The sequence below is a fragment of the Pseudophryne corroboree genome, chromosome 11 (genome assembly GCF_028390025.1).
Source record: "Pseudophryne corroboree isolate aPseCor3 chromosome 11, aPseCor3.hap2, whole genome shotgun sequence".
Classification (NCBI taxonomy): domain Eukaryota; kingdom Metazoa; phylum Chordata; class Amphibia; order Anura; family Myobatrachidae; genus Pseudophryne; species Pseudophryne corroboree.
In genome coordinates this window covers 41477922-41490776 of record NC_086454.1, presented here as the reverse complement: position 1 = coordinate 41490776, position 12855 = coordinate 41477922, and the positions used below count along the sequence as shown (strand labels likewise).

Genomic DNA, 12855 nt, shown 5'->3' with positions numbered 1-12855 from the left:
AGGCTGTACCACATAGTGTCTCAGCGCTTCCTCTGTGCCGACATGAGTAGCATCAAGTCATATGAAGGCACATAGGAGGCGGATGTAACTATGGCTCCCGAGGGGTGCCCCCACGCCTGCTTCTCATAGCCCTGATGCACCTCCTGCAGGGGGGTTGCAGGTTAGGGGGCACCAGGTTGAAGCTTTGTCTAGGGTGCATAGAGACCTTGCACCGGCCCTGTGTAGCCATAGTAACAACACATTTGCATTTAAACTGTGTCCCAAATCAGAATCCGCTTTATTGGCCAGGTATACCCGCGTATACTAGGAATTGTTTGCGGTTCCAATGCATCGCCAAATAACAACATAAAGGGGAGACACAAACGTGACGCATAACATACATGTAGACATACATACATAACATGCTTTACTGTGGGAACGCTGTGTAGAATTGCATCTCAGTACGTAGCACCAGACATTTTAGACATGGTTTAGTAGATGGACAGCTAGTGGGAAGAAGCTTTCAGTGGTTCTGGTCGTCCTGGCGGGAATGGACCTGTTACGCCGGCCTGATGGGGGCATTTCAAACAGGTTGTGGCCATGGTGCAGCTTGTCTGTCAGAATTTTCCCTGCACGCTTCTTGACTCTGGGCAGGTATAGGTCTTGAACAGTGGGGAGGTCGGTCCCTACAATATTTTCACCTGTCCTCACCACCCCCTATAGCCTTCCTCTTTCACACTTTGGGCGGGATGTACTAACCTCCGCCGCAGCGTTAAGTTACGTTTCCTCTGCGATCTCATCTAACCTCTCCGCTGCCCGCAGCTTCCCCTTAGCTCCCCCCGTCTGCTTTCTCGTCTCCTCATCACTGCCGCGGCCACTGAGTTCTCATATAGCTGCGTTCCCCCTGGCCGTTGGTGCATGCGCACATCTCAACAGGTCCAACAAGCCTGTGTGCGCATGCCCGGAAAAACCAGTGAGATGTGCGCATGCGCCAACGGCCAGGGGGAGCGCAGCGATATGAGAAGAACTCAGTGGCCGCGGCGGTGATGAGGAGATGAGAAAGTAGACGAGGGAGCTAAGGGGCAGCGGCGGCCAGCAGAGCGGTTAGATGAGATTGCAGAGAAAACGTAATTTACTGCTGCGGCGGAGGTTAGTACATCCCGCCCTCTGTGGCAGCTCCATACCAGACTGTGATCGATGAGCGTAGGACAGACTCTACGATGGCTGTGTAGAAGATATGCAGCAGATTCTGCGGGATATTGAATTTCTTGAGTTGCCTTAGGAAGAACATTCGCTGCTGCGCCTTAACAAGAGATAAAGTGGAGATGGATAAAAAAGGGCGGGATTTACTATAAGCAATCGCCGCCTCTCGCCGCCTACCGCAGCGATACTAATCACATATGTACTAACATATGCGATTAGTATCGCAATGCGGTATAGGAGGCCCCCCGCGATGATGTCTGCGGGGGTCGGCGGGGGTCAGCGGGGGTCTCCGTCACCTCCCAGACTCGGGAGGTGACGTGTGCAGGGAGTCCCCGGGCTCCTCCTCCTCCCCCCTGCAGCCGGAAGGAGACAAGGCTGTGATGCGGGGGAGAAGGAGGAGGGGGGCCGCACCAGCAGGCAGCAGCAGCTCAGGTATGCCGGGGGGAAGGGAAGGGGGGTCGTCGTGAGCGGCGCGGGGCGGCGGCGGGATGCGGCGGCGGTGGTAAGAATCCCATAGGCTTCTATAATGTATCGCCATAAAAAGATGACGATACCCTATGAGGCGAAAACGCGGCGGTCGGGAGTTAGTACATATGAAAATGCGGTAAAACTGGGGTTTTACCGCATTTTTCCTTTAGTAAATCCCGCCCAAAGAGTGATAAATTACCAGCCAATCAGCTCATAACTGTCATTTTTCAAACACAGCCTGTGGCATTACAGTTAGGAAGCTGATTGGCTGGTACTTAATCACTCTATCCATCTCTACTTTATCTCTTGTTAAGGGTCAATACATTTGGGCCTTAATTAGGAATTAATCAAAATGTGTTTCTTACATTTGTGCAGCAGTTTTTCTAAATGTTCCCAATGTATGGTACCGTCTTATAGGTCAGTTCAGTCCCTGGAATCTACCTGTCCAGCGTACACTGACCCAGCTGCTCACTCACCTGTGTTAAACTCCACACTAATAACGTCACCACCGACATCCCCAGGGATTGTTTAGCGTCATCAGGATCCACAGATGAATCCAGTTTGGGGATTATTTATCTAGGTGTATTGTTGTATTGATAAATGCATATGGGTGGGTGCATCTCTCCAGTGAGATACAGTAAGACAGTCAGGGTCTATAACTTAAGGGCCCCATACACTTATCCGACCACATGTCGCAGGTGATCACCCCCCGGCAGCCTCCCGGGGGGCAGGACCGCCCAAGATACATCGGATGCTGTCCTTTTGCATCCGATGTATCCTGGGCGATCCCAGCCATGCCCCCAGGTGGGATCAGATTGAATGGGCAGCACATTCAATCTGGACAGGGCTGGTTCTAGCCCTTGTGGCACCCCGGGCGAAAATAGTGGTGTGGCTTCATAAAGGGGTGTGGTCAAGTATGCCCCCTGTAGAGTTGTGCCCCCGTTTCTGCCGCTTACAAAAAAAAAAAAATTAATACTCACCATCCCTGCTCCTGATTCCCGACTGCTGCTTACCTCCATCTCCATCTCCGGCCACCGGCGCCGCTCCTCTGACCGATGGTAGAGACGTCATGTCATGACGTCTCTCCCATAGCACAGCATAGACAGAAGGCGGCGCTCACGGGCAAAAATCCTGTGTGCCCGTAGCAAGATCCACTACTGAATCTGGATGATACGATACGATGCTCACGGAAACGCGCATCGGATCAGACTGGAGACACCTCAAAAATGCACGATTTCACCCGATATATCGGGCCGAATGCCCGAATTAGACTGAAATCGGGCGTTATGGCTCTACTGTATGGGGCCCTTAACTCAGTGGTAGACAGAGAGGGGTCACATGACAGCCTTTGTAGCCGCATCTCACCATTATTCCCGGTAGGCAGTGTGACGCTATACAGGGCTGCTTCATAACTGCATTCAAAAGAAATGTTTCACTAGCTTAATGTAAACTGTATACAATCATTATGCCGACACTCTGAATGTCGACACCAGGATGTTATGTGACAACTTTGACATAAACAATGGGGGTAATTGAGAGTTGATTGCAGCAGCAAATGTTTTAGCAGTTGGGCAAAACCATGGTGGTCATTCCGAGTTGTTCGCTCGCAAGCTGCTTTTAGCAGCTTTGCACACGCTAAGCCGCCGCCTACTGGGAGTGAATCTTAGCATAGTAAAATTGCAAACGAAAGATTAGCAGAATTGCGAATAGACACTTCTTAGCAGTTTCTGAGTAGCTCCAGATTTACTCGGCAACTGCGATCAGTTCAGTCAGTTTCGTTCCTGGTTTGACGTCACAAACACACCCAGCGTTCGCCCAGACACTCCCCCGTTCCTTCAGACACTCCCGCGTTTTTCCCAGAAACGGTAGTGTTTTTTCACACACACCCATAAAACGGCCTGTTTCCGCCAAGAAACACCCACTTCCTGTCAATCACACTACGATCACCAGAACGAAGAAAAAACCTTGTAATGCCGTGCAACTCGGAATGAGGGCCCATGTGCACTGCAGGTGGGGCAGATGTAACATGTGCAGAGAGAGTTAGATTTGGGTGGTGTGTTCAAACTGAAATCTAAATTGCAGTATAAAAATAAAGCAGCCAGTATTTACCCTGCACAGAAACAATATAACCCACCCAAATCTAACTCTCTCTGCACATGTTACATCTGCCTCCCCTGCAGTGCACATGGTTTTGCCCATCTGCTAACAAATTTGCTGCTGAGATCAACTCTGAATTACCCCCAATGTCGGTAGTACATTTTACTGTTAGATTTAGGGTTAAGTTTAGAATTAGGGTAGAGCTAGGGCTTAAATAGGGAAAGTCCGCATTGAAGCCATGTCAGTATTAATACCATGGCCGACATGTAATGAAGTCCGAGTTCGGCGTGATGCCGGACGAACCTGGACTTTTTTTTTAAAGGTACAATTATTTACAAGTCTAAACCATGCCTTGCACGGTCGCCGGCCTCTGACTTCATTACATCCCACCACATGTCGGTATTGTTTATGCTGACACGGCACACGCTACATTCAGAACATGTTGACATTCTGAATGTAGATGTAACATACTACACACATGTGCATGGTAAGAACCAGGCAGTGTAATTCTTTCACACAAATGATTTACTACTGTGCGACATACTTGCCTACCTGACCCTCTTCATGAGGGAGAAAATGCTCTGTTCCTGGACTTTCCTGGTAATGTATGATTGCCATCACCTGTGGTGAGCTAGGTAATTGATAAGAAAGGTGTTTCACCACAGGTGATGGCAATCATACATTACCAGGAAAGTCCAGGAACAGAGCATTTTCTCCCTCATGGAGAGGGTCAGGTAGGCAAGTATGCTGTGCAAGTCATTCAGGTGCAGCCACCCAGCCACAGTATGACAAGTAATGCTATTCCACAATACGACAAGGCCTGGTCTCCCTGGCACACAGCCCCCCCCCCCCCCCCCCCCCCCCCTCCCGCTCAGGTGACTTCCTGTACTTAGTCCTACACATAAGGAGAAGAGAAAGGTTTATCTCCTGGAGGTATTGTCATCTCTCCTCAAGTAGAAATGTATGACAGGGGCGTCCATCCATTACTGAATGCCTCAGTCAGGCCAATTTGCTTGTGCAGAGGAATATTCTGTATAAGGCACATGTATAAACAATATAGAAAATAATGGGGGGTCATTCCGAGTTGAAAATGTTTGCTGTGCAGTGATGATGCAAAAAACGTCACTTCTGCGTATGCGGCGCAATGCGCACGTGCGACGTACTTTCACAACAGCCGATGTAGTTTATCACAAGGTCTAGCGAAGCTTTTCAGTCGCACTGCTGGCCGTAGAGTGATTGACAGGAAGTGGGCGTTTCTGGGTGTCATCTGTCCGTTTTCATGGTGTGTTCGGAAAAACGCAGGAGTGCCAGGAAAAACGCAGGCGTGGCTGGGCGAACGCAGGGCGTGTTTGTGATGTCAAAACTGGAACTGAATAGTCTGAAGTGATCGCAAGCGCTGAGTAGGTCTGAAGCTACTCTGAAACTGCACAAAATTATTTTGTAGCCGATGTGCGATCCTTTCGTTCGCACTTCTGCTAAGCTAAAATACACTCCCAGTGGGGGGCGGCATAGCGTTTGTACGGCTGCTAAAAACAGCTAGCGAGCGTTCAACTCGGAATGACCCCTAATGTACTCAGGCAGAAAATAATAAGATATAGATGTGACTATGCCGATTGTACAGGCTGTTATAAAGGCTATCTTATAATATACTTATATGTCAGTTTTATAGCACCCAAGTGATAAAACAAGTAACATCTGGAAGCAAGCCTCTCCTATGGCGTGACTCCTGTATCCAGGGGAGTTTTTATCGTCTCTGAGCTGGGGATAAATTACCCAGCTCTTGGCCTGTTTTAGGGGCTCAATGGTTGTGATTATGTTGGGACGCCGTCCATGTAGGCGCCCAGATTACTCTCAGTGGCCCTGAGTTTATCATATTAGGTTGAACCTGAATGAACAAGCTGTGAGTGATGTGTTGTCAGGGACCAGTTCTGCGCCTCAGCCAGCAGTATATCGTCTTGTGTGGAGCATCAGTCACATATAGGCCGAGAAATGTGAGGTGACAATATGGTGGCTACACTCTGCGGTTGCATATGGTAAGAACCATGGTGGAGATTTATAAAAAAATGGAAAGCGATAAAGTGGAGAGAGATAAAAGGACCTAATTCATGTCAACGGGACGATTGTCATCAGACTGCACAATACGAATGCACGAAGGGGCCGCTGCGATCTCCCTTGCAACGTGGATTTCATGAAAAAGTGACTGACAGGAAGTGATGTTAATGGGGAGTTTATGGGGAGTGGTTGGAAAAACGCAGGCGTGTCATGCCCGTTTTTTGGAGCGTATATCTGCTGATGGGTGTGAGCTTGCACGTGGAAAAACATGGCGTCAGAGTTGCTACTGCTGTGTCCAGCCTGCGTAGGTAGCCATAGACCAACCCTTAGCCCTGATGTTCCTCGTTTTTTGTGAAGAGGCTGCGAATGTCCACGCAATTGCAAATTGGTTTGCGGCAGCTCCAGTGGGCGACTCTTTTCATTTCTGAGCGGGAATGAAAGGCACAAACTACCAACCAATCAGCAGACAGTTTACAAACACAGCCTGTAACATGGCAGTTAGAAGTTGCTAGGCGGTGACTGTATCTCTCTCCACTTTATCTCTCTGCATATTTTGATAGCGGTTTGGGCCGGCGCAGATGCAGGTACTAATGAGGTAGTGTCTGCAGATGCTAGAACAGTATTTCGGATGCACGGATTTGAAACTTTGGCGGACTGTCACATCAGCATATGAAAGCGAGTGTAATGCCGCGGCCGGAGGGAGGGAAAAGCGAGCGAAGAAGCGCACAATGCAGAATCAGGCCCTTACGTGCCAGTGACATGGAAACTGACATTTTCACTTGCAAGCCTGGTGCGGCGCATTTGTGAAATAATGCCACATTCATTCAAATAGACATCGCTAGTCAGGTGGCGCCCAGGCCCGTAGTTTCTTACCGGGTGCGGTATAGCTCATAGACAGTTACAAGATAGACAGTCATTAGTTAGACACTAGGGAACCTTCGGCCCTCCAGCTGTTGTTGAACTACACATCCCATCATGCCCTGCAACAGTTTTAGCATGGCCAAATAGCAAAATTGTAGCAAGGCATGCTGGTATGTGTAGTTCAGCAACAGCTGGAGGGCCGAAGGTTCCCCATCCCTGCCCTATATGGTTGACAGTCAGAAGATAGACAGGGTTAATCTGGGAAGAACATGATTTACAGTTGATAACTAAACATAAAACATTGGGGGTAATTCCAAGGTGATCGCAGCAGGATTTTTTTTTAGCAATTGGGCAAAACCATGTGCACTGCAGGGGGGGCAGATATAACATGTGCAGAGAGAGTTAGATTTGGGTGGGTTATTTTGTTTCTGTGCAGGGTAAATACTGGCTGCTTTATTTTTACACTGCAATTTAGATTGCAGATTGAACACACCCCACCCAAATCTATCTCTCTCTGCACATGTTATATCTGCCTCCCCTGCAGTGCACATGGTTTTGCCCAATTGCTATCAAAAATCCTGCTGCGATCAACTTGGAATTACCCCCATTATTTCAATTGGGACATTATAATGAACTGGGCTTAAGACAGATTACAGGTTGAACCCGATGGGCATTTTGCCTCTTTTCAATCTCATTAACTATGTCACTATGTTACTATGTCAAAAGTCAGACAGGGTCAAAAGTCAGACAGTCAAAAGTCAGACAGGGTCATACGTCAGACACAAAAAAATATTTTTTCGTTTTTTTCTTAATTTTTTTTGTGTTTTTAAACATTTTGAACCCACACGTGATGAAATTCGGCCCCTTGCGAGCTTGCTACACTCGCCACGCTTCGGGGTCGGTGTCTCGCTTCGCTCGCCACAACTTTACTAAAGGTAATAGTTGCAACATGGATAGTCAATGAGGCAAAAGTTGTAAAAAAAACACAGAAAAACTGATTTTTTTTTTTGTGTGTGTCTGACTTATGACCATGTCGCACTTTTGACTGTCTGATTTGATAGTATTAGCATACCGCCCAACTTTTTAGCAGAGGAAAGAGGGACCTTTGGCGCGGCGCTGCCGCGTCCCGGTAGGAAAAGGGGACGTGGCCTCCGAAAGGGGACGTGGCTTCGTGGGAGTGCCGCGATTTCGTCACTGAGGGGGCATGCCCTCTGTCTGCACTGAATAGATGCTGTGCGCATGCGCACAGCGTCTATTCACCGCTGCTCTGCTAAGCAGGGCAACGAATGACAGAGCCTCCCAACTGCCCCTCCCCCCCACGTGGGACACTGCGGCCCGCGGGTGGAAAAGTGGGACAGTCCCCAAAAAATAGGACTGTCCCGCGAAAATCGGGACAGTTGGGAGGTATGGTATTAGGAATGTTAGGGACCCATGTGATGAAGTCACCTGGCAGCGGTACATGGGCCCGCATATCTGCGCAAATGTGTGCTAAGATCTTCAATTATACTCCATGTTAATTGTGAGGGTTTATTTCAATTATTTTTATTATCAGTGTTCTCAGTGCTAGGAGTGTGCATCTGCATCTCTCTTCCCCCAGCATAGTATTAGAAGCCTCAGCATGATAGCACCTCTTCATATCTTTAGTAATAGGATGTGCAGTCCAGGTCCCCCCCCCCCCCCCCCCCGCTTTTTTTTACTTTTGACACTGCCTGACTTTTGACTGTCGACCATATAGTGTCTAAAGGTGGGTACACACCAGTAGATATATCTGCAGATCAATTGATCTGCAGATATATCTATGTACGGATCGGGCAGTGTGCTGTGCATACACACTGCCCGATCCGTCGGGGGACTGACGTCATGAACTGGGCGGGCGGGCGCGCCCGCCCAGTTCACCTGTCAATCACCGCCGGCCGCCGCAGCAGCCATGTGTACGGGCGGTCGGACGACCGCCCCGTACACACACAGCGACGCGCCAATATATCGTTAGATATATTGGCCGTCGGCTGTGTTGCGCAGCCGTCGCGATACGTCTGTGAACGACGGAGTTCACAGACGTATCGCCCGTACACACTGGCCGACGCTCCCGCGATATATCGGCCGTTCAAGAGAACGGCCGATATATCGACCAGTGTGTACGGGCCTTAACTAATGACTGTCTATCTATAGACAGAAACCCTTCCTTACCACATGCCGGCATCACAGGTAATCTGTCAGAGTCAAGCCACCCTGATGGGCAAAATAGGTCTATTATTAATACAGTATTTTCAGCTACTGTCTGGTACGAACTTACTAAACCAAGCAGCTATCTGGCCAGGTACGGTACTCCCTTGAGTAGGAGTAGCGACAAATGGTTAACTGAGGAAAATTGAACTAAAAAAAATAAATGAAAAAAAAAATAGATTATTTCTATCTATAGGACATGTATAGATCTATGTTGTCATGCAGAATGGATGCAGAACACCGTCTGGGGATGTAACCTAAGAACACGCTGTTTCCCCATTGCCCTTAATTGCTATGTGGAGAGAATCCTCTCAGCACCCCTATGGCTCATCAGTGATAGATAGCCCAGCAGCCGTTCACACGCTGCGCTGATATTTAGGACGAGCCGGCGGTTATCGTCATGCCCAGGCCCAGCTTGTTAATCAGACAGAATAAACAGCAGATTGTGGCCTTTACACCAGGGAACGGATAAAAGTCAGATTTATTCCAGAGATATAGCACTTCCCAGGTAACCAGGAAATCCCGCTGGGGGCTCAGCGTGGTGCAGCACGCAGACATGGGCCCAGCCAAGGCGTGAAGAACGGTGGAAGAGAGGCATTAAATCCTCCGCCTGATGCTCCTGAGATCATATGAGAGACATCTGGTACACAGCAGCGACAATTCAGCTTAGCGTCTTCCATCATTGAGAAGTTTCTATATTGGGACATGTGGGGGAAAGAGAAGGGTGATGTCAGTAATTATCCATGTAGAGCGGGAGATGGCAGATCTGCTTCTCTGTAACCCATAATGACAGAAGCCGTACCCTGAGTGACATCACTGGGGCGCAGGAGACACTGGGGGTCATTCCGAGTTGATCGCAAGCTGCAACTTTTTGCAGGCCGTGCGATCAGATAGACGCCGCCTATGGGGAAGTGTATTGTAGCTTAGCAAGTGTGCGATCACATGAGCAGGGGAGCGGGGCAAAAAAGTGTTGTGCAGTTTCTGAGTAGGTCTGAACTTACTCAGCCGCTGCGATCTCTTCAGCCTGTCAGGTCCCGGAATTGACGTCAGACACCCGCCCTGCAAATGCCTCGGCACGTCTGCATTTCCCTCACCACTCCCAGAAAACACTCAGTTGACACCCAGATCCGCCTCCCTGCTGTCAATCTTCTTGTGGGCTACGCTGCGATGGCTTCCCTCGCTGTTCTTGACGCTGCCTGGCGACGGCCGACGCCGGGCAATGATGCTTCTGCGCATTGCCGCCCATGCGCAGTTGTGACTTGTTCGCACAGCTACGAAAAATTGCAGCGTGCAAATGGGTCGGAATGACCCCCATAGGCCAAACCATTATGGGTTATATTTACTAAGCAGCGATAGCCTCAGTTTCCGTTATCACTGTTTACGACAATTCCCTAAACAGGTTACCGCTGAGAAATGTAAAATCATCGATGGCCTGGGGTGGTCATTCCGAGTTGATCGCTAGCTGCATTTGTTCGCTGTGCAGCGATGAGGCAAAAAAAGGCACTTCTGCGCATGCGTATGCGGTACAATGCGCAAGCGCCTCGTACTATTACAACAAACGATGTAGTTTCACACAGGGTCTAGCAAAGCTTTTCAGTCGCACTGCTGGCCGCAGAGTGATTGACATGAAGAGGGCGTTTCTGGGTGTCAACTGACCGTTTTCAGGGAGTGTTCGAAAAAACGCAGGCGTGCCAGGAAAAATGCACGCGTGGCTGGGCGAATGCAGGGCGTGTTTGTGACGTCAAAACAGGAACTGAACAGTCTGAAGTGATCGCAAGCGCTGCGTAGGTATTGAGCTACTCTAAATCTGCACAAAAAAATGTTGCCGCTGCTCTGCGATCCTTTCGTTCGCACTTCTGCTAAGCTAACATACAGTCCCAGTGGGAGGCGGCATAGCGTTTGCACGGCTGCTGAAAACAGCTAGCGAGCGATCAACTCGGAATGACCACCCTTTGACCAATGGTGAATACTTTTACCATCGAGAGAGAACCAGATAATTTCCTGCCATCGATGGTACACAGCTGCAGAATTATTTTTAATTTTTTTTTCTCCAGGTATCAGGACACAGAGCTTAGCTCCACCCCAGGCAGCCGTGAAGTCCAGCCCCCAGGCTCTGATTGGCCCGCAGCTCATTTAACACTAATGCAGGAGTGACCATCAGTGGGTAAAACCATAGATGGTTCCCTTACAGATGGTTTTACACCATCAAGGTTATCCATCAATGGTATCATCGATGGTGGCCATTGATGGATAACCCATCGATGACCATCCCAGCCCCCAGTCCACATTATGCTGCACCGTAGTGCCCCCAGTCCACATTATGCTGCACCGTAGTGCCCCCAGTCCACATTATGCTGCACCGTAGTGCCCCCAGTTCACTATATGCTGCACCGTAGTGCCCCCAGTCCACATTATGCTGCACCGTAGTGCCGCTAGTCCACATTATGCTGCACTGTAGTGCCGCTAGTCCACATTACGCTGCACCGTAGTGCCGCTAGTCCACATTATGCTGCACCGTAGTGCCCCCAGTCCACATTATGCTGCATCGTAGTGTCCCCAGTCCACATTATGCTGCACTGTAGTGCCCCCAGTCCACATTATGCTGCACTGTAGTGCCCCCAGTCCACATTATGCTGCACCGTAGTGTCCCCAGTCCACATTATGCTGCACCGTAGTGCCCCCAGTCCACATTATGCTGCACTGTAGTGTCCCCAGTCCACATTATGCTGCACTGTAGTGCCCCCAGTCCACACTATGCTGCACCGTAGTGCCCCTAGTCCACATTATGCTGCACTGTAGTGCCCCCAGTACACATTATGCTGCACCGTAGTGCCCCCAGTACACATTATGCTGCACTGTAGTGCCCCCAGTTCACATTATGCTGCACCGTAGTGCCGCCAGTCCACATTATGCTGCACCGTAGTGCCGCCAGTCCACATTATGCTGCACCGTAGTGTCCCCAGTCCACATTATGCTGCACCGTAGTGCCCCCAGTCCACATTATGCTGCACCGTAGTGCCCCCAGTCCACATTATGCTGCACCGTAGTGCCCCCAGTCCACATTATGCTGCACCGTAGTGCCCCCAGTCCACATTATGCTGCACCGTAGTGTCCCCAGTCCACATTATGCTGCACCGTAGTGCCCCCAGTCCACATTATGCTGCACCGTAGTGTCCCCAGTCTACATTATGCTGCACTGTAGTGCCCCCAGTCCACATTATGCTGCACCGTAGTGTCCCCAGTCCACATTATGCTGCACCGTAGTGCCCCCAGTCCACATTATGCTGCACCGTAGTGCCCCCAGTCCACATTATGCTGCACCGTAGTGCCCCCAGTCCACATTATGCTGCACCGTAGTGTCCCCAGTCCACATTATGCTGCACCGTAGTGTCCCCAGTCCACATTATGCTGCACTGTAGTGCCCCCAGTCCACATTATGCTGCACCTTAGTGTCCCCAGTCTACATTATGCTGCACTGTAGTGCCCCCAGTCCACACTATGCTGCACCGTAGTGTCCCCAGTCTACATTATGCTGCACTGTAGTGCCCCCAGTCCACATTATGCTGCACCGTAGTGTCCCCAGTGTACATTATACTGCACTGTAGTGCCCCCAGTCCACATTATGCTGCACTGTAGTGCCCCCAGTTCACATTATGCTGCACCGTAGTGCCCCTAGTCCACATTATGTTACACTGTAGTGCCCCTAGTCCACATTACGCTGCACTGTAGTGCCCCTAGTCCACATTATGCTGCACCGTAGTGTCCCCAGTCCACATTATGCTGCAACATAGTGCCGCTAGTCCACATTATGCTGCACCGTAGTGCCGCTAGTCCACATTATGCTGCACCGTAGTGTCCCCAGTCCACATTATGCTGCAACGTAGTGCCGCTAGTCCACATTATGCTGCAACTGAGTGCCGCTAGTCCACATTATGCTGCAACGTAGTGCCGCTAGTCCACATTATGCTGCAC

The 12855-nt window shown here is 49.9% G+C and overlaps 1 protein-coding gene across 3 annotated transcripts in view; it reads left to right on the top strand.

The window, feature by feature from the left end:
- Positions 1–916: 916 nt before the first annotated feature.
- LOC134968574 (transmembrane protein 9B-like) overlaps positions 917–12855 on the top strand; it is a 58320-nt gene continuing 46381 nt past the window's right edge. For 2 of the 3 annotated variants that reach the window (XR_010189329.1, XM_063944064.1), the window contains exon 1: positions 917–1128. The gene's annotated coding sequence lies outside the window, so the exon portion shown is untranslated. Of the gene's footprint in view, positions 1129–4620; positions 4681–12855 lie in introns of those variants that run through there. The other variant, XM_063944065.1, reaches the window with a different exon arrangement.